The sequence below is a fragment of the Pan paniscus genome, chromosome 12 (assembly GCF_029289425.2).
Source record: "Pan paniscus chromosome 12, NHGRI_mPanPan1-v2.0_pri, whole genome shotgun sequence".
Classification (NCBI taxonomy): Eukaryota; Metazoa; Chordata; class Mammalia; order Primates; family Hominidae; genus Pan; species Pan paniscus.
In genome coordinates, this window is record NC_073261.2 from 34,137,774 (window position 1) to 34,160,289 (window position 22,516).

At 38.1% G+C, this 22,516-nt stretch overlaps 1 long non-coding RNA gene across 1 annotated transcript in view; it reads right to left on the reverse strand.

Annotated features, from left to right (window-relative positions):
* The window catches only part of LOC130541211 (uncharacterized), a 78,247-nt gene extending 59,687 nt beyond the window's left edge, over window positions 1-18,560 (reverse strand). Inside the window, exons 1-5 of the long non-coding RNA XR_008955255.1 lie at window positions 18,432-18,560; window positions 6,556-6,614; window positions 4,182-4,244; window positions 2,060-2,130; window positions 1,294-1,448 (exon numbers count right to left, since the gene is read on the reverse strand). This is a non-coding gene — a long non-coding RNA (uncharacterized LOC130541211). The remainder of the gene's footprint in view (window positions 1-1,293; window positions 1,449-2,059; window positions 2,131-4,181; window positions 4,245-6,555; window positions 6,615-18,431) is intronic.
* Between the last annotated feature and the right edge of the window lie 3,956 nt (window positions 18,561-22,516).

Genomic DNA, 22,516 nt, shown 5'->3' on the forward strand with positions numbered 1-22,516 from the left:
ACTGCACGTGAGCCTGGGTGACAGAGTGAGACTCTGTCTCAAAAAAAAAAAGGAGGGAGGGAAGGAGGCAAGGCACCTTACAACCCAGTGATGGGCTACCACAACTCAACACAGCAAAGAGGTGCCAAGCTCCCTTTCTCCCCTGCACAACCCGACACAGAAGAGTTGGTGCAGTGGAATGAGGCTGGATGGAGAGAAGTTCCTCTTCTTTCCCTTTTTTTTTTTTTTTTTTTTGAGATGGAGTCTCGCTCTATCACACAGGCTGGGTGCAGTGGCGCGATCTCGGTCACTGCAACCTCCGCCTACCGGGTTCAACCAATTCTCTGCCTCAGCCTTCCGAGTAGCTGGGATTAGAGGCGCCCACCACCACACCCAGCTAATTTTTGTTTGTTTCTTTGTTTGTTTAGTAGAGACTGGGGTTTCACTATGTTGGCCAGGCTGGTCTTGAACTCCTGACCTTGTGATCCACCTGCCTTGGCCTCCCAAAGTGCTGGGATTACAGGCATGAGCTGCTGCGCTCAGCCAAGAAGTTCCTCTTCTTACTGAGAAAATAGATCACAGGGCATCAAGTAACACATCAAATTCTTTATAATAAGCAGTATTATTTTTGGAAAACCTTTCCTAATATTTTGGTATCAGCAAAAACCCTCAAATTAATTTCAAACACTATAAAAATACAATACATAAACAGAAAATATTAACTGTCAGCAATGCTATAGAGAAATTGGAAGCTGTATGCATTGCTTTTTGGAATGTAAAATGGTACAGCACACTGTGGAAAATGGTTTAGCAGCTCCTTAAAAATATTAAGCACAGAATTATATGATCCACCAACACCCTTTAAGTGTATATACCCAAAATAACTGAGAGCAGGGACTGAAACAGGTATTTGTACACCCGTTTAACAGCAGCATTATTCACAGTGTCCAAAAGGTAGAACCAACCCTAATGCCCATCAGTAGGTGAATGGATAAAGAAAATGTAATATATACATACACAGAGTATTATTCAGTCATAAAAAGAAAAATATCTGGCCAGATTCAGGGGCTTACACCTGTAATCCCAGTATTTTGGGAGGCCAAGGTGGACAGGTCTCTAGAGCCCCGAATTTTGAGACCAGGCTGGACAATATGGCACATTTGGTTAGAAGTGTTTGACCGTAACTACTATTCAAGAAAAATATCTACTCATTGGAACTATAAATCATAAAATTATAAATTCTACAAAAACAAATCAACCTTATCTACCACCCAGTCCTACCTAATTATAGAATATTAGAACAGAAGGTCTCACCGTGGACTCGAGAGCTGATATGAGCAATGTCACCAGCATCCTGCTCTCCGCGGACTCATCTTCAACGGACTCCTCGTCTTCAACAGACTCCTCATCTTCCATGGACTCCTCATCTTCAATGGGCAGGGTGGAAACTGCAACTTGTGCCATGATCCCTATGCAAAAAATAGTAAGATATTGAATGGTAGAAATCCAGTATCCTAAACTCACATCCAGAGCTGTGAGTTTTTATCACCGGCTGGCAAATTGTTTTTTTTGCATCAGAGAAAAAAATAAAACTTGGTAACTTGGTATTCGATTTGCCCAAAACTCTCATCAGATAGAGAATTCATCCGCTAACTTTCTATCCAGTATTATTTCCATGAAGTTAGATGAATATCACTCCCAAAATAAATCCACGTGGCAACCAGAATCAGTGCATTTCTCCCAAGAGGAGGTGGCCAAGCGCCCACATCTGTAATCCCAGCATGTTGGGAGGCCGAGGTGGGTGGATCAGGAGGTCAAAAGATTGAGACCATCCTGGCCAACATGGTGAAACCCTGGTCTCTACCAAAAATACAAAAAATAGCTGGATGTGGTGGTGTGTGCCTATAATCCCAGCTACTTAGGAGGCTGAGGCAGGAGAATCACTTGAACCAGGGAGTCAGAGGTTGCAGTGAGCCGAGATCGTGCCACTGCACTGCAGCCTGGCGACAAAGCAAGACTCCCTCTAAAAAAAAAAAAAAAGAAAAAAACAGTAAAATACAAAATGTCTTTTTCTCCTAACCTTCTTAGCCTTCTGCTGGTACTTCAATTTCTGCTGGTACTGCTTGGTCATTGCCCTTTAAAGAATGATGGCTTCCTAAAAAGAAAATAAACAACATACAATAAACCAATAAAAACTCACATTGAAAGACAAAAAATAATCTAGGTGACGATGCAAGGCCAGGTGCGGGGTCTCACACCTGTAAACCCAGCAGTTTGGGAGGCCGAGGAGGGCAGATCACCTGAGGTCAGGAGTTCGAGACCAGCCTGGGCCAACATGGTGAAACCTCATCTCTAAGAAATTAGCTGGGCGTGGTGGCGGGTGCCTGTAATCCCACCTACTCGGGAGGCTGAGGCAGGAGAATCACTTGAACCCAGGAGACGGAGGTTGCAGTAAGCTGAGATCGCACGCCGCTGCACTCCAGCCTGGGTGACGAGAGTGAAACTCCGTCTCGTGAAAAAAAAGAAAAAGACATAATAAACATAAAATATGATTCTATTAACTATTAATCCAAATAACGTTTTCTAATTCAGAAGAAATATATAACATGTCTATTTGGTAGCTTGAAAACATTATTTTAAAATACAAATACAGTACACCCAAGTAGGCTTGGGAATTTAATATTAGTTACTCTAGCCACATGATAAAATTACTGGATATTGGAATCTGAAGAAGCACAACTATGCTTCAAGTACCATGCTCATCTGTCACTGACACACACACATACACAAGTGTGAATGCTTGCTTTGCTCAGACAATTAACTGTAAATAAGCTCAGGGTTTGCTGTGGAATGTTCCCTGCTTTCCATTTTCACTATGGTGAAAGTTATGGAAACTCAATCTCCATAATTTAAAAGCAAACCTGTACTTTAAGTAACTCGTAAGTAAAAATTTAAGGTACTACCCTTTAGTGTCAAAAACATTTTAATCCAGGTAACATAATCTGTCTGCCTCTAAAAACTGGCATATAAAGCAACAGGTCTATTAGGCAGTCACAAGGTAAACAGGCTCATCCTACTGGAACAGAAGTTTTACTCACAAATATGAAAGAAATAATCTAAAATATCAGAATGCCAGTTAGGATTAAGACCACAAGCTGCCCCCAGTACACACCCTCTGTCCTTAAAGATCTGAACTACTAACATGGAAAAGATTGAAAAACACTGTCTTCAAGTATAAATAAAAATATATTACATTTCAGTAAGAATACATTGTTTAGGGGGAAGGGAAGCAGATGCTCATCTATTTTGTCCTATCTATTGATAACTAAATTCAGAAGCTGTACTAAAAGTAAAGTAAAAGTTATAAATACATCTCTTAATTTTTAAAGAGCAATGATTACAGTCAGAAAAACTCATTTGGTGGCTTGTATTCTTGAATTAAAAGTGCCATACTGAAGTGAAATCTTTTTGGTTTTCAACATCTAGCTTTTTCATGGCACAATTACTTTGCGATTCTTTTCCACTTACTGCATATTGTGAAAACTCACCTGAACTCAAAACTCTAGGTAAATCTATAAACCTGTATCTCAGAATCCATGTTTAATTCATTTGTAAAGTATACTTTCTCTGCACACATTTCCTCTCTCCTTTTAACCTTAATATTCGGATTTAGGGAGCATTAAGTTCCTTGACTGTAAAGTCAACGAAAAAAAGAGATAAGAAGTCAAAGGAATGGGAGATAATGTACAAGAAGGCAGTAGTTAGAAAGTAAAATTTCAATAGAGAGTAACAGTTAAGATGGTTGTTCATGTTATTACCCAAACACCAGGAGTTTTGTCCAGGTCCTCCTGCTCACAGGACAGAAAGCCAGTCACTGAGGTGACAAGTACTGCCAAGGAAGAAAGCTTTAACCTGGTGCTGCAGCCCAGGAGCTGGGAGCTCAGTCCCAAATCCATGGGCTTGACTAATAGGAGCAGGAAAGAAACGTAACAATGTGTAAGAGAACAGAAATTAGGGGAAGGGCAGGAGGCATGTGGTGCTGTGATCTGGTATGTTTCAGTTATCTGATACTTCCTGAAGGTCTTTTTTTGAGGAGAGAACTCAGATAAAACAGATCCAAGTTTCAAGCTTTAACAGCAGGGTCAATTTTTACATTCATCCAAAAAAAAAAACACATCCATCAAAGTGGGTGCATGATGCACTTTCCCATTCAATTGTGTCAATGTAAGCAATGATTCTGTAGTTCCTCTTTGTTCTTTCAAAATCTGAAATAAACAATTGAATTTATATTATATGCTAAACCTAAAGAAAATACATCTTGTGTACTTGAGGCCAGAAGAGATAGAAGTAAAACTTATTACTAATAGCCTATGAGAGAGTCAACTTTGGGAACACTATAAAAAACTCAAAAAAAGTAATAAATGCATAAAACTTACAGATTAACAGGTGCTATTTCAGAATTCTTCTAAATACCAAGTATCGACATGACCTTATCAATATTTGCATTACCAACCATAAAATAAGAACCTGACTTCTGACTATACTGAGATAACGGATAAATGTGTACTTTACCTTAAATGGCAAAGTGCATCATGTACCCACTTTGAGATTCACAACAGGGAAAACTGATTTGAAAAATTGTTGCTTGTGAAGTTCATTTGTATGTTAAAAAAAGGCCAATACGTTTTCCCTTTTCCACATAGAAAACGAATACTATACTTATAAATACTAAAACACAGTCTGTGGAATACAAGGAACCATTAAATAGAAACAGTATGTAGGAAAATGGAAGTGAAAAGATTATACATTGCAAAGACTTCAGTAGAAGGAGTTTTTCGTCAATATCATCAGTTTCAGAAGGGCCTGCTTTGGGATACAAAGACAATACTTCAACAGTAACTCCCCCAAGCCAGACGCAGTGACTTATGCCTGTAATCCCAGTAATTTGGGAGGCCAAGGCAGGCAGATCTCTTGAGGTCTGGAGTTCGAGACAAACCTGGCCAACAGGGTGATACACCGTCTCTACCAAAAAATACAAAAATTAACCAGGTGTAGTGGTATGCACCTATATACAGTCCCACCTATATGGGAGGCTGAGGCCAATGTACTCATTTTTTCATTCCTGCACCCAAGAAACTGCTACCAATCTACTCTGTTAAGAGCAGAGATAAAGGGTTTAGACTCCATATTACATGTAAAATAGAAGAAACGAATCAGTTTAGTATGAACTTGTATGCACTGTTGGAGAGGAAAGTAGGTTAAGAAGCCATTAAGATACATGAAGGAAGGTCAAATGTTAAAGAAAACTAGAAATTCAGATTTATTTATGTAGCTCTAGAAGGAAGAACCAGGAATGGTGGAGAATGAATGTAGAAAACATTTTTAGTGAATGAAAGCATGAGATGATAACACAAGCAGCCACCAATGGAACAAACTGATGTGAAACAGTGGATTTGCTGTCACTGAAGCTATCCAGTCTCTGACTGTTGCAGGTATTACAGAGCTATCAAGAGTTTTAGTAGGCGGCTGGGGTTCCTTTCAGATCTAACATGCCATGATGCCAAAATGCTGTACATGCTCTCACCTTTTTCTGGCTCATTTTTTTTCCCTCTCTTCAGGTTTCTTAACCTTTTATCTACTTCCCTGTATTAATAATCACCTAAACCATGCACTCAGTCTTCTGAAGTAAATTTCTTTATCTTTCACTTCACAAATAAACATCTTTGATGGATGCAAACACCGCAAGAAAGCCACCTAAGCAGATATGACTTCTCAACTTTTTTTAAAGTGATTTCCATTCATCACTAGTTCCAAACAAAACAATTGCAAACTATCATAAAATTATTAGAAAGTGAAAATGGGAGGCATTGGTTAAATATGTGTTTAGTATGCTTCACCATGTCCTCAAACATATTTAAAAAGTTAATCCACACTTCTTTAAGTGCATTGGGGGACTTGCTTTAGATTAAGAAATATGTTAACTATTTCAGGACACTAAGGACCTTACAAATCTGAATTAGCTCAGATTGGCTGCTATCTCCTCAATTATTTTCTGATAAATAAGAAACAAACAGTAAATAGCAACTTCCACAAAATCTACCAGTAGTACACAAGCGCAGCCAAACTTCAAAATTCTTGCCACTCAAACTCTAGATGGTTACTATTTACTAAAATGTAAATAATAAAAAGACTTTTCTCAATCTTGTCCTCCAGAAAGAAAAGCCATAAAGTTCAAACACTAACCAAAAAAAGGGTAAGGAGAAACATTTATATATTGGTGTTCCTTTTATTAGTGTCTTCACATACAACACTCCTCAATTTTAAACAGCACTTTCTTTCAGAAGACAAAACCAAGACAAAATGGTAGAAATCAAAGGGTTACAGACTTTGATTTAAAAGGCATAACCTTTTCAAAAATGAGAGTTATCGATGGATCACTTACGAGAACAAATTCCCTGGCACTAGGATAAACAGAGGTTGGAAAACCATCTTTCCAGGTGCTATAAAACAGAATCCTCTCATGGTGCAAGAGTCCTAATTCTAGGGGTCTAGGATTATTTTTATTATTATTGTTACCTTTCCCGTTCTGGAAAATCTTCAAGACTCTCTTGTAAATGTCACCAACCCAGTAGGTTCTACAGAAGCAATAAAAGAAAAACATACCCAAAATAAGTTTCAATTTTGAAAACATTATACACGCACGCGCGCACACACACTCGGTAAAAGAATAGGTCTAACATTGACTATAAAACTAACCAGGAAATACAAAGCCTAGCATTGGAAAATAACAGAATATTGATTGAAAACAATATTCTCCTTACAGTAGAAACTCCTTGTATAAAACTCCTTCAGTAAGACTTCACTAAACGAAACTATACAAATAACAGCACAACATAGAATTTGAGTGCTAGTACTTTTTGCTAAAGTTTTGAAGCTGAATACACTTTTTTTAAAAAAAAAGCATTAAAAAAAGGATGTATAACTGGCACAGCTTATGCAGTAAAGACAAAATTGAATTCAAATTTGTAGACTCCTTTACAAAGAATGGACTTAACCCTACATTCAAAAACTGGTGAATAAATACACATTTATGTACTTTATAGTAAACTGAAATGCCACAGATTTAAAAAGAAAATCATTTGCACATCCTCTGGAGTTAGTACAGCTAAGTCTCAGGCTTAGATAGTGGGCAATCACTCTACTTGTTAGTAGCAGTCTTAGCCAGAGAAGAAATTACTGGTTCTAAGAGTTTACAGAACAAAGATGACATATTTTTCAAGGAGCAATAAATTTGGGAAGATCAAAATGGAGTACTATTAACGTAGTCAATAATTTTAAGAGGATGAGATCCTTTTCTAGTCAGATTTATTTTTTAAAGCTAGTAGCAAAAGAAACAAACAAATCAGCTGGCCAGAAGTAATCTGTCTGATTCAAATCAAAGAACAAACTAAAAAGGCCATGCCATTTCTGTTTTCTTGAATAGAAAAAAGCTCTTAAGGAAAGAGAGAGATGTCAGGAACTTAGTGATGACAGTGTATAACCCAGTGAAAGCCTGGCCATCATTTCATTCCTATGCACACAATTCCACATTTCTCCTTGTTCTCAGTCAAAAGCAGGAACCACTCAAAAACCATATGGAGCAGTTACAGAAGAAAACAAAATTTTTTGTTAACATGGGTCTTACATTCTTTAGATACCTAACTTTAAGATAAATGGATAACATATTTAAAACTCACAAGTAAGTGGTCAAACAACTCAAACACTAGAGAAGCAATTCTATGAATATAATAGAAAACATCTCTCTTGTCATTCAGTAACTTAGCAGAGAAGTAAGAACATCCAATGTCCTTCATACATACTGAGAGATGCTAAGAAAAATTCATAAACACTGCTGGCAAACCAAGAAAAGGCAGAAGAACATGGTTTCTTAGATTAACAAAAAATGCCTTGAGAGCACGTCTGTTAGCTTTCTTTCATAACAAGGCAACTTTCATCTCAGAATAGGATACTTTAAATTCATCAAATACTTCCCATAATAAAATCACAATATATACTACATTCAGGTCATGGATACTTTATCTAAAACTATACAGAAAATAATTTAATTCAGAAGGCTTTTAAAAATATTTCAGTCTCAAGATCTTCATCAAATATAAAATACACATGTTTAATAACACTGAAAAGTTGGTCCTGATGGAACTCTATTTTATCAATTCTAAAAGCCAGGTTTTTTCACATACTACATTTCTGAAACTGGAATACATCTTTTATAATAGAGATATCTTACCATAGGTCTAGACTAGAGGAGAATTTTCCCAGAGAAGATGTGCATCTGCTTCTGCTGTCGTCTGGGAACACTATCAGCCCGATACCATCTGAATTAATCCTTTGGGGCAGGCCTTTGTAGACCACACTGGTGGTAAGGCTGCACACCCAAAGCTTAGGGCTTGTGGTTCAAATTCTCAGAGAATTTTTTTTTTTTCCATTCTCTATGTAGTGTCAAGGTTGAGACCTGCATATGTTTCTTTATGGTCCCTTTTCTGGATGACCAAGTTAATTTCTGATTTATCCCTGGGTGTACCAGCCTTGTGGGTTAGGTCTCCTACTGAATTCCCTGTCCTGAGTGTTTTTTCCTTCTTAGAGGTATATAATGTAATAGCACTTTTTAAAAATAATCTATGACATCTTAGATTCGATGAAATATGGTACCTTAAGCTTCTCAAGTCTACTGAGTAGGCTCCAGAACTTCTACACAATGACTCATTATACTGCAAACCTCTTTTATTCTCTTTAGTATTTCCTCTTTAAACCGTTAGCTTTACATACTGCAGACCAAGAGCAATGTTGTACTGCATTTCTACAAAGAACTTTATTAACATATACAGTGAAAAAGTCAGAAAATAAAATGTCTAGTTATAATTTATTTCTTCAAATTCCCAATACTTATAATGGCATATACATTTCTAGTTGAAAAAACAAACTTTTAGCTTTTTCCTCGAAGTATCTAAAATCCTAAAATTTAGAAAGCCAAGTTAGTTTTTAGAGAAGACATATGATTTGACTCCCAGGACAAAAAAGTAAACTCTGTACTACTTATAGTAATTCTACATAAAACGGCAACTCAAAGTACTGTAAAAACCAAACAAAAAAGAACAATAGTAATAATTCTAACTAGACCTAGAATAGCCAAAAAAAGTAGTCATTTTTTTTTTTTTTAGACAGAATCTTGCTCTGTCACCCAGGCTAGAGTGCAGTGGCACAATCTCAGCTCATTGCAACCTCCGCTTCCCGGGTTCGAGTGATTCTTGTGCCTCAACCTCCTGAGTAGCTGGGATTACAGGCTCCGCCACCGCACCTGGCTAATTTTTGTATTTAGTAGAGACGGGGTTTCACCATCTTGACCAGGCTGGTCTGGAACTCCTGACCTCGTGATCCACCAACACCTGGCCTTATGTAGTCATCTTTTTAACAAGTCATTACAAATTCTAATTTGATTTTGTGTCTCAGAGGTCCAAATGATTCTGCATTTTAATATTTCATTCAGTACAGGACACAAAACTGAAATTCAATAAGCTATGAGATAAATAATTCCATATCAAAGAAGCATATAATTTTCCCTTAAATATCAAAATCCTGATAATTGATTTCATTCTAAAAATTTAACAATGTCCAATAGCAATACATTCAAGGGAGAAGATGCCAAGTACATTGTAATGCAAGAGTAAAAGGAGGATATGAGAAAAATGACCTTAAAATTATTCGAAGACATGTTTTCAGACAATCCTACAACCCAGAACTGAAAAAAAGCCATTTCACTTGACCAGGTTGACATTACCTACTTAGCACAAAGAAACTTTTGAGGTTTTCTGGTTTACATCCACTTGTAGGAAAGGCTACCAATTGACAATAGCTTACATTTATTAAGCATGTATCTTCTTAATATCTATAACTACCCTGTAAGGTAATGGCCATTAGTATATTATTTCATAGATGATACAACTGAAGCTTAGAGGTGTCAAGAAACTTGACCATGGTCATTCAGCTTCTGAGATAAGAGTGGCAATACCAATCTATTATCAGCTGGTCATTACCAGTATTTGTTGGACATTTACTATTACTGTCTCAGCTGCTATCGGGTTTTGGGGAAGCAAGAATGTTAAGGTTCAACAGAGGAAGAAGGAGATACAAAACTCAGTACAAAAGTTTTTATAAGAGCTCCACAAAGGGCTTAGGAGGGCACAAAAGAGAGGAATGGGTAGAAAAGCAACGTGTCAGATGACTTATGCAAATAAACTAGTGAACGTTTCTTTAAATAAAGAGCATCCAAAATTTATTTCCTGGTCAATATACTTTCTCTGGTTTTTATTCATGAAAATCTTTTGATGTATACTACAGATTTCAGAGAATACGGGTCCAATTTCAGAGTATGTAAACCCCGCCCCCTTACATTTATAGCACACATTTATGCTTATACACAACATAAGCATAAAATCTAGGTTATCTTGTCGCATCATCACTACTGTTTCGATGTGGTTGGGAGAGGAAGGTTTACGTTAAACACAAAATGTTCCTCACATGTCACTTGACTTGAACTGTTCCCATCAGCAAGAAAAATTACGGTAAGAATGAAAGGAGTTTACTTTTCTCTGTGACTGTTCTAAAGAAGCAGAAGAGCGTTTTAAGTTTATCTGGTTTCCTTGATGAACGTCCCTCAAACAACCTAAAAGAGTTGAAAAATAAAAGAGAATGGAAGATGAATTAAAAGGCCTTAATGATTCACAAAACTACATCCATATTGCTACCACATAATAAAAAGAAATAATTGTTCCAGAAGACAATTCTGTAATAAGAACTAGAAAATTCGTTTAGATTCAAACGGCATCTGGAGAGAACTGAAACCAACTAGAACCAGACTTCTCCAAAGCTGTTCAAACCAGACAGCATTTGCTACCAACCACATTTCTCCAACCTATCTTCCACCACAAAGAAGGCACCATGCACCATCTAGCCCTCCCAGTCAACTGAGGTCAGTCAGTGCACAGCTACTTTCTCAATGGCTAATAACATTTATAATTCATAATGTTACTAGTTTGGTAAGTAACAAAAACAGTATCTGAAAAAAATCCTTATCTGAGTGTTTGTGAGGAAATTAGAGTGGAGGGGAATGGGGGAAGGGACACAGGCAGGTATAACAAGATATCAGGGCTCAACAATCCTTGTTAATTATACTAGATTCTTTTATGGACTGAATGTTTCTGCCCTCTCAAAATTTATATATTGAATCTTTAAACCCTAATGTAGCTAAATTTGGAGACAGGGCCTGTGAGAAGGTAGTAACAGTTAAATAAGGTCATAGGGGTGGGACTCTAATCTGATAGAACTGGTGTCATTTTAAGAAGAGAAGGTGAGACTACGGTACTCTCACTCTGCCACGTGAGGACAAGATGTTAGCAACCTATAAGCCAGGAAGAAAGCCCTCATCAGGAACCGAAGCAGCAGCACCCTGATCTGCAGCTTCTAGCCTCCAGAACCGTGAGAAAATAAGTTTCTGTTGTTTAAGCCACCCAGTTCTATGGTATTTTATTATGGCAGCCCAAGCTGACTAATAGAGATCCTTGGCATGGTAACCAAAACAGTGCCTACCCTGTGTCATCTAGTTTTCAGCAACCTGGACTTGGATTACTTAATTCAGTTTCCTTTGAAATGATGTGACATTGTTATTGGTAACATGTAATTCAGTTTATTCTGAGAAAAGCAGGGCTTTAAAAGCATTATCACCCGAGTAGGTAGTTCACTAAAAGATTTCTAACACAAAAGCATGCTTTTGAGTATAAGATCTAGCTTTCCAAAGGCATTTAAAAATTATACAGACTCAGTGGCCATGAATGATGAGGTACTCTTCATCTGCCTCTAGTCATGTGCTCTAACTTTAAAACCAGAGACCCTTCAAGTAAAGTCCACGTTAGTAAGTGCTGAAATGGGTAATTATTTTTCATGATTACAAGAGTAAGCTTATGTAACTACGCTGAGAGAAAAGTTAATTCCATGAGAAAATCCTATTGAGTGACTGAAATAAATTAGGTAAAGGAAATGCAGTTTTCAAATGGTTCCGTTTTCAACGATCTGAAATCTGTATTCAGGGTCAATTTCTGGAAAAACAGTTTATATGAGTATTTATTTCATAAAAAGAATACTTATGTAGGCTAGTATTTTAACAAAATCTAAAATCAGATCTCTTTTTAAAAAGTTTAAGACATCCTGTGTGATAATTTTTATTTATTTAAAAGAACCTATCCTTCTAAAATATTTAATACACATACTCTTATAATCCAGTCGCCAGCTTAAACAGGGTACGGATTAAATAAGATAGTATTTCTAAATTGATTCTGAATGGATTAAAACTCAATAAAATGGACATTTTATTGAGTGAATGGAGAGAGCTAATACATCTGGCAAGTCAGTTAAGAGAGCTTCTGCCATTTTTGTTGACATGTAATAGTGTAATAAAGTCACATGTAATACCGTAAAGCTCTGTAAAGAAATTTTAACCTAGCCTATTTGTTTAAAGGAGATGTTAACAATTCATGCTCCCTTGAACCACTTCATTTTTGCTTTTAGGACAGGAGCGTTCATTAACACAATCAATTACTAAAATAAATATTATCAAGCAGTAACCAAAAAATTCAACATAAGGCTATCATACCCAAACTCAAATATCCAGAAGCCAATTTAACTAATCCATGCCTCCTTGGCAAAAGTGTATGGATATTACCTTTTCCTTGTGATAGTAAAACCTACCCATTTTCTTACCTCACCCAGTATCAGGTTTTATGTTTCCACAAATAAAGCAGACAATGAACATACTGTGTAGAAATCTTGAGCTCTTAATTAAAAAGTACTCACCGAGTTGTATCTAAATAATTGGCTACAATGATCTAAAACACACAGTTATATCTGGATCATTTGCTACAATTATCTAAAACCACTTTATTTACATCTTAGTATTAATCACAGGACAAAAACGCTAATATTTTCAGAACTACAGCCAGTGTTGCTATCTGGCGCAGGCAACATGTCTTCAAAACCCCATGATACTATGTGTTTGCCCCCAAGTAAACAGGAGGGAGATCCAGGCGCCCCTTCCAAAAGCAATAGCTTAGAGGAGAGAAGGAAAATCAAAGACACTGAGACGATTCATGTTAGCAAAAAGTGAACCTGCCACCCCAAACAGCAGAAAACAAAATCTGAAAACTAAGATGTATAATATGTTATGTACTATTCACAAAATTTATTCACAATATCTTTAAATAATTACAAAACTGTGTTTCTGAAAATGTTACAATAAAATTATATGTGTGTAAAGTGTATCTATTTTATGTGTACATTTGTGTGTGAGAGAGAGAGGGGATTATGAATTAGGAAGAGTATGTACCAAAATATTAGAAGTAGTTATCCTTGGGTAATGAGATGAATGATTTTCACTTTCCTCTTCATACCTTAACATCTCAAAATTTACAATCAGAATTCATTATAAGCTATTGTATTTTTATTTATTTTGTGAGACATGGTCTCACTCTGTCACCCAGGCTGGAGAGTGCAGTGGCACGATTTCAGCTCACTGCAACCTCGGCCTCCCAGGCTCAAGAAGTCCTCCCACCTGAGCCTCCTGAGTAGCTGAGACCAATCAAAGTTAAGTTTTCTTCGGTTTAAAGTAACTTGTTGTAATTATGTTGTTTAGCCTCATGGTAACCAGAAAGCAAAAATCAATAGACACCCTAACGTGAAAAGCAAGTTATTAAAACACACCACCAAAAAAAATTACTTTACTACAAATAAAGACCGGAGGAAAGGCAAGGAGGAAAGTAAAAAAAGGAAGAAATAAAAAGAGAGATCAGAGAGAAAAAAAAGAGGAAGGGAGAAAGAACACAAGAAAAAGTAGCAACACAATCAAAAAAGAAGTAAAATATGGCATAGTATGTTTTTACCTGTAATAATCCTGAATATACATGAATTAAGACAGAGTGGCTGAATGGATTAAAAGAAAAGACCCAATTATGTACTGCCTACAAGGAACTCAGTTCACCTATAAAGACATACACAGACAAAGTGAAGGGATGATAAAAGATATCCCATACAAACGGAAACAAAAAAAGGAGTAGCTATACTTAGATAAAATAGCCTCTAAGTCAAAAAAAGAAAAAGATCATTATATAATAAAAAAAACAGTAGCCGTTAAATGCATATGCAACCAACACTCAAGCACCTAAATACAGATGCAAATATTAACAGGCTTTAAAGGACAGATGGACTGCAATACAATAATAGAGTACGTCAACACTCCACTGTAATCGTGAACGGACAGATCATCCAGACAACAAAACATCATCAGTTAAACTGTATTCTATACAGAATGGACCTAAACAGACATTTACACAGCCTTTCACTCTGCAACTGCACAACGCTCATTCTACTGAGTGGCACACATCAATTATTCTACAGGACAGACTATGTGTTAGGCCAAAAAAAACAAGTCACAACACATTTCTTTTTTTTTGAGGTGGAGTCTTGCTGTGTCTCCCAGGCTGGAGTGCAGTGGGCTATCTTGGCTCACTGCAAGCTCCGCCTCCCGGGTTCACGCCATTCTCCTGCCTCAGCCTCCCAAGGAACCCGCCACCACGCCCAGCTAATTTTTTGTATTTTTAGTAGCGACGGAGTTTCACTGTGTTAGCCAGGATGGTCTCGATCTCCTGACCTTGTGATCCGCCCGCCTCAGCTACCCAACACATTTTTAGAAACTGAATTCATATCAACTATCTTTTCTGACCACAATCGAATAGTATTAGAAGTCAATAAGATAGAACTTTAAAAACTGTACAAATATACGGAAATTAAAATACATGCTCATGAACCGATAAATGAAATGAAAAACAAAGGAAATTAAATATTTATTGAAACAAGAATAGAAACATAACAAATCCTGTGGGATGCAGCAAAGGCAATTCTAAGAGGAAAAGTGCATAGCTATAAATGCCTACATCAGGGAAGTAGGAAGATCTCAAACAGCCTGACAGTATACCTCCAGTAATGAGAAAAACAAGAACAATCAAATGCTAGAATTAGCAGAAAAAATATTGTAAAAATTAGAGAAGAAATTTTAAAAACAAACAATACAAAAGGTCAATGAAACAAAGAGCTGGGGTGTTTTAGAAAAAAAAATCAAAATTGACAAGCTTTAACTAGATGAAGGATAAGAAAAAGAAAACGAAATCATAAAGAAGACTTACAATTGATAACCCTGAAATACGAAGCATTTTAAGAGGTTACTAAAAACATCTATATACAAATTGAAAAATCTAGAAGTGAATAAATTTCTAGACACATAACAAATTCCCAAGATAGAATGATAAAAAAAATGAACAGACCAATAATGAGTAATGCAATTAAAGCAGTCATAAAAAGTCTCCTGGCAGAGAAAAACACAAGAATCATGGTTTTCCTGCTGAATTACTGAACATTTTTAAAAGAGTTAATATCGATTTTACTCAAAATATTCCCCATAAAATGAAGAGAAAGAAAGGCTTCCAAATTTGTTCCATGAGGACAGCATGACCCTGGTACAAAAACCAGACCAGAACACAACACAGAAAGAAAACCACAGGCTTTCCCTGATGAACAGAGGTGCAAGAAATCCTCAACAAAATACTTCAAAACTGCATTTGACAACACAATAAAAAGATGATCTGCCATGACCAAGTGGATTTCATCCCAGGAATATGAGGATGATTCAATAAACACAAATAAATATGCGACATCACATTCAGCAATCAAGAACAAAAACCATATAGTCATTTCAGTAGACGCTGAAAAAAATAAAAATCAACATTCCTTCATGATAAAAACTCAACAACATGAGTACAGAAGGAACATATCTCAGCGCAATAAAGGCCATATATGACAAACCCACAGCTAACATAGTAAGGAGAAGTTAAAAGCTCTTCCTCTAAGATCTGGAACAAGTGTGGCTACTTTTACACCACTTTTATTCATCATAGTACTGGAAGTCCTAGCTAGAGCAATTAGACAGGAGAATGCAATAAAAGGCATCCAAATTGGAAAAAAAGGAGTCAAATTGTCTGTTGCCAGGTGACATGAACATATATAGAAAGAACCCTAAAGATTCCACAAAAAACCTACTAGAAATAATAAATTTAATCAAGTTCCAAAATACAATATCAAAATATAAAAATGAATAGTACACCAATGCACCAATAGTGAAATACCTAAGAAAGAAATCAAGAAAGCTATTTCATTACAAAAAAAATGGTATCTAGGAATAAACTTAACCAAAAAGGCAAGAGATCCCAAAATGAAAACTTCATAAAACATAGATGAAAGATATTAAAGCAGACACAAGTAAATGGAAAGATATCCCATGTCCATGCACTAAAAAATGTTAAAATATATATATCACCCAATGTGATCTACAGAATCAATGCAATCCGTGTTCGATTACAAGACATTCTTCATTGAAATTGAAGAAGAATCTTAAAATTCACATGGAAGTTCAAAATACCTCAGATAGACAAAATAATCTGGAATAGAAAGAAAAGCGGGAGGCATCACACTACCTGATTTCAAAATATACTACAAATCTATAGTAAGCATGGTACTATCAAAACAGTATGGTACTATCAATAAAAGGGGTGGGAGAGAGACAGAGGTGAACGAATGACAGACAAGTGAAACAGAATAGAGAAATCAGAAATAAATTCAAGCATTTACGGTCAATTCTTTTTTAACAAAGTCCCCAAGAACACACATTCGGGAAGGACAATCTCTTCAATAAACTGTACTAGGAAAACCCAACCCCCACATGTCCAAGAATACATCTAGGCCATTACCCTTACCGTATGCAAAAATCTACTCAATATAAAGATTTAAATGCAGGACCTGAAACTATTAAACTACCAGAGACGAAAACAGGATAAATGCTTCACGAAATTGGTTAGGACAAGGAATTTTCAAATAGACATCAAAAGCACAAGTAACAAAAGCAAAGATGTAATTACATTAAACTTAAAACCTTTTCCAAAACAGAGTAAGCAATCAGTATAATGAAGACAGAACCCAGAGAATGGAAGAAAGTGTTTGCAAACTATGCATCAGGCAAGAGGTTAATACACAAAATATCTAAAGAACTCAAACTACTCAAAAGTGAAAATACAAATAATCTTATTTTTAAAAATCTACCCAAAACCTTTGTCCCCCACCATTTCCCCACCTTCTTTTCCCAACCGCATTTGGCCCTCTCCCTCTCACCACCGTTTCTCTTCCTCTACCTATCCCCAAACTTTCTCACCGTTTTCTCCCCACCATCATTTTGCAAAGCCTTCTCGACTCTCCCGCTCACCACGCTTTTCCCCATCCATCTACCCAAACACTTTCTCCCGTTTTTTCCCACCGTATTTTCCCCTTCTCTCTGGCCACCCTTTTTCCCCCTCCCGATGTCATCACGCCCTTTTGCTCCTTCAGCTACGCAAAAACATTGTCCCCCCATCTTTTCCCAAAACCTTTTCCCTACTCCTGCTGCTCACCATCCTCTTTTCCCCCTTCATCTACCCAAAAACTCTTTTCCTCATCGTCTTTCCCCCCGCTCCTCCTTGCCACTCTCTTTCCCTTCTCCATCTACCCAAAAACATTTCCCCACCATCTTTTCTCAAGGCCTTCTCCCCACTCCTGCTCACCTCCCTTTTCCCCCTCCATCTACCCCCCAAAATTTCCCCATCTTTTCAGTCTTCCCTCCCTTCCCACTCGTCCTCTTCTCTCCCCTATCCTGCTTGCCACCCTCTTTTGCCCTCCATCTACCCCAAACTATTTTCCCGTCTTTTTCCCAACCTTCTTTCCCTGCTCCCTTCTCGCCACCCTCTTTTCTCCTCCTCTTCACCCTCTTTCCCCCCTCCATCTACTCACTTTTTACCTACCATCTTTTCTTTCTCCACCATCTTTCTTTTCTGCCACTGTCTTTTGGCAAAACCTTGTCTTCCTCCCGCTGGTTACCCTCTTTTTCCTTCCCCCACTTGCTATCTTCTTTTGCTCCTCTATCTACCCAAATACTTTTCTCTCCACCCTCTTTTCACGAAACCTTCTCTCCCTACTGCTCGCCCATTGTCCCCCCTCAACACTCTCTTTCCTCTTCCCAATTGCCACCCTCTTTTCCCCCTTCATCCACCCATAAACTTTCTACCCACCGTCTTTCTGCAAAACCATCCCTCCCTCCCGCTCTGCACCGTTTTTCCACCTCCATCTACCCAAAAACTTTTTTCCCCACCATCTTGTCCCCATCGTCTTTTTGCAACGCCTTCTCCTCCTCGCTATCCTTTTTTCCCTTTGCACTAACACCACACTCTCTACCACTTCTTCTATCTATCCCAAAACTATTTTCATTCTCCTACCCCTTCAGCCGCGCTGCAATCTCCATCGCCACCACCAACCGCAGCAAGGTGAATTGCGCAACAGTGCTCAACAAGAAGGTACGGAAACCTAAAGAAACCCTAACCTCTCTTCGGCATTATATATATACTGAGGTTTTGCGCATGATGGTTCCTGGACTGCATGTTCTGATTGGATGAGAAAAAAACTCCAGGCTTACTCGGATTGGACTTTATTATCATGTTCTGATTGGATGAGAGCAAGTCTTAAGATAACCAATCACAGCATGAAAATAAAGTCCAATCAGAGTAGGCCTAGAGGTTTTTCTCTCATCCAATCAGAACATGTAGTCCAGGATCCGTAACCTCAGTATATAAAGCATGCGGAGGCAGCCGCACGTCATTTTTGGCTTTTCTGTGTTGGTGTGTGGGGCTGCTACATGCTCGGCTTAGAGAATTAGAAGGGTCCGTCTCTTTTTGCCCACTGGAGTCTGGCGCTTGGGGCACTGCCTCCCTGTTGGTGGTGGTGGTGACGGAGCTGTAGGAGGGAGGCTAGCAGCGGGAGCTTCTCCTGCTGGGCTGGAAGACAAGCAGAAGGAAGAGGCACCACCGCATGCTGGAGGCTGGAGCCACGGCGGCTTGCCTCGCTGCGGTTGGTGGTGACATCGGAGACCGCAGCTACGGTAATACAAAGCCGTGTCCTCGGCTCTGAGGCTGTTCGTTTGCAGATACAGTGAGTTTTTTGCATTGTGTCTGGAGGTGGTGAATTGGCCCTTCACAGAATCTGCGTAGTATATGGTACCACCACTGCTAATAACTGAGACCCACTCCAGCCCCTTCCCTGGAGCCTGGCAGACCCAATCCATGGTATAGCTACTAAAGGTGAATCCAGTGGCCTCACAGGAGAGTCTCAGGGACGCCCCCAGGCTGTACCAAGCCTCCCCCAGACTCGACCAGTTGCACCTCAAACTGGACACCTGCAAATAAAGAGACATCCTGGTCAGAAATTGCCACACATATTCACTGTTTCTCTCACTTATATCCACTCACACTCTAACTCCCTAGTTTTCCATGAATCACCTTCTAAAACAGCAACAAGGAAAACTCAGCTCAGCCCGAACTCCATGGTGAGTCCTTTGTGTTCGGTGCTGATCGCCAAGTGGAAATGCCTTGGAGTCCCGGGGTTAAGGCTCCTCTCAGAGCTGCAGGGTCGGGGTTGGGTTGGTTTTCATCAGTAGAGGGAGGGCACTAATTTCATATCTCCAACTATATAGCAAGTGCTAGGGTGGGACACTTGAGAAGTAGGCTGTATCTAGATAAGAAGCTGTTACCCGCAGAAGTTGGCTGGTAATTATGGTATTTGGAAAATATGCTGTCTTATTATGAAATTGTGCTGTGATAAACATTTTGCCTTTATCACCCTATTTCATTTTAAAATATTTGTGTAAATTATGTTCTGTAGGAGTCAATATTTTTTCATTTACAGATGTGGAAGTAAATCCACACATGGAGGGGGCTCTGTGTGTATCTAAGAGCTCATGTCTAGGATGAGTGAACCCTGGTATCTAGCCCTGTGCTTCTCATCACTGGCTCCGACTGCTCCCTAAGCCAACTCCAGTACAAAGCTGGATGTGTCTAATGTTTTTTTTCAGAGCCCACTTTCCGTAGTAAGAGCATGTGTGGTTTTGCTGCACTCCAGCACTCATCTGAAAATACGGGGAAAACTAGGGTCCAGGCACATTAATTTTCAGGTACTTCTGACATTTAACATATTTGTTCTCTCTATTACTCCTTGTCTAAGGTTCCATTTGTTTGCTTGTAATACAATTTATGAGGCTTATTTGAAAGATAATGCATTTCACATATTTAAAATGTACAATTAATAAACATGATAGAACTGTCATCATTATCAAGAAAGTGTACATGGGAATTCTTCTCAACATTTCCTCTTGTTCAGCTATATTCCTCCTCCTTTCCCCTTCCCTTCTTCTACCAGTTTCCCGGGCAACTACTGATCTTCATTATTTTATGTTAGATGCATTTTTATTTATCAGGATTTATAACAATGAAATAACATAGTATATATTCTTATTGGTTTAGCTTATTTTACTCAACACAAATACTTAGATATTTTAGCTTTTTCTTGTGTGTATCAGGCATTTATTTGTTATAAATGATAGGTAGTATTACAGTGAACACATTTATCGTAATTTGTTTTCGTATTAAGCACCTTAACAATATTATACTTTAAGTTCTAAGGTACATGTCCATAATGTGCAGGTTTGTTACATATGTATACATGTGCCATGTTGGTGTGCTGCACCCATTAACTCGTCATTTATGTGAGGTATATCTCCTAATGCTTTCCCTCCCCCTCCCCCAACCCCACAACAGGCCCCAGTGTGTGATGTTCCGCTTCCTGTGTCCAAGTGTTTTCATTGTTCAATTCCCACCTATGAGTGAGAACACTCAGTGTTTGGTTTTTTGTTCTTGTGATAGTTTGCTGAGAATGATGGTTTCCAGCTTCATTCATGTCCCTACAAAGGACGTGAACTCATCCTTTTTTGTGGCTGCATAGTATTCCATGGTGTATATGTGCCACATTTTCTTAATCCAGTCTATCATTGATGGACATTTGGGTTGGTTCCAAGTCTTTGCTATTGTGAATAGTACCGCAATAAACATACATTTGCATGTGCCTTTATAGCAGCATGATTTATAATCCTTTGGGTATATACCCAGTAATGGGATGGCTGGGTCAAATGGTATTTCTAGTTCTAGATCCTTGAGGAATCGCCACACAGTCTTCCACAATGGTTGAACTAGTTTACAGCCCCACCAACAGTGTAAAAGCCTTCCTGTTTTTCCACATCCTCTCCAACACCTGTTGTTTCCTGACTTTTTAATGATCACCATTCTAACTGGTGTGAGATGGTATCTCATTGTAGTTTTGATTTGCATTTCTCTGATGGCCAGTGATGATGAGCATTTTTTCATGTGTCTTTTGGCTGCATAAATGTCTTCTTTTGAGAAGTGTCTGTTCATATCCTTCGGCCACTTTTTGATGGGGTTGTTTTTTTCTTGTAAGTTTGAGTTCTTTGTAGATTCTGGATATTAGCCCTTTGTCAAATGGGTAGATTGCAAAACTTTTCTCCCATTCTGTAGGTTGCCTGTTCACTCTGATGGTAGTTTCTTTTGCTGTGCAGAACCCCTTTAGTTTAATTAGATCCCATTTGTCAATTTTGGCTTTTGTTGCCATTGCTTTTGGTGTTCTAGACATGAAGTCCTTGCCCATGCCTATGTCCTGAATGGTATTGCCTAGGTTTTCTTCTAGGGTTTTTATGGTTTTAGGTCTAATATTTAAGTCTTTAATCCATCTTGAATTAATGTTTGTATAAGGTGTAAGGAAGGGATCCAGTTTCAGCTTTCTACATATGGCTAGCCAGTTTTCCCAGCACCATTTATTAAATAAGGAATCCTTTCCCCATTTCTTCTTTTTGTCAGGTTTGTCAAAGATCAGGTGGTTGTAGATGTGTGGTATTATTTCTGAGGGCTGTGTTCTGTTCCATTGGTCTATATCTCTGTTTTGGTACCAGTACCGTGCTGTTTTGGTTACTGCAGCCTTGTAGTATAGTTTGAAGCCAGGTAGCGTGATGCCTCCAGCTTTGTTCTTTTGGCTTAGGATTGTCTTGGCAATGTGGGCTCTTTTTTGGTTCCATATGCACTTTAAAGTAGTTTTTTCCAATTCTATGAAGAAAGTCATTGGTAGCTTGATGGGGATGGCATTGAATCTATAAATTACCTTGGGCAGTATGGCCATTTTCACAATATTGATTATTCCTATCCATGAGCATGGAATGTTCTTCCATTTGTTTGTATCCTCTTTTATTTCATTGAGCAGTGGTTCGTAGTTCTTCTTGAAGAGGTCCTTCACATCCCTTGTAAGTTGGAAACCTAGGTATTTTATTCTCTTTGAAGCAATTGTGAATGGGAGTTCACTCATGATTTGGCTCTCTGTTATTGGTGTATAAGAATGCTTGTGATTTTTGCACATTGATTTTGTATCCTGAGACTTTGCTGAAGTTGCTTATTAGCTTAAGGAGATTTTG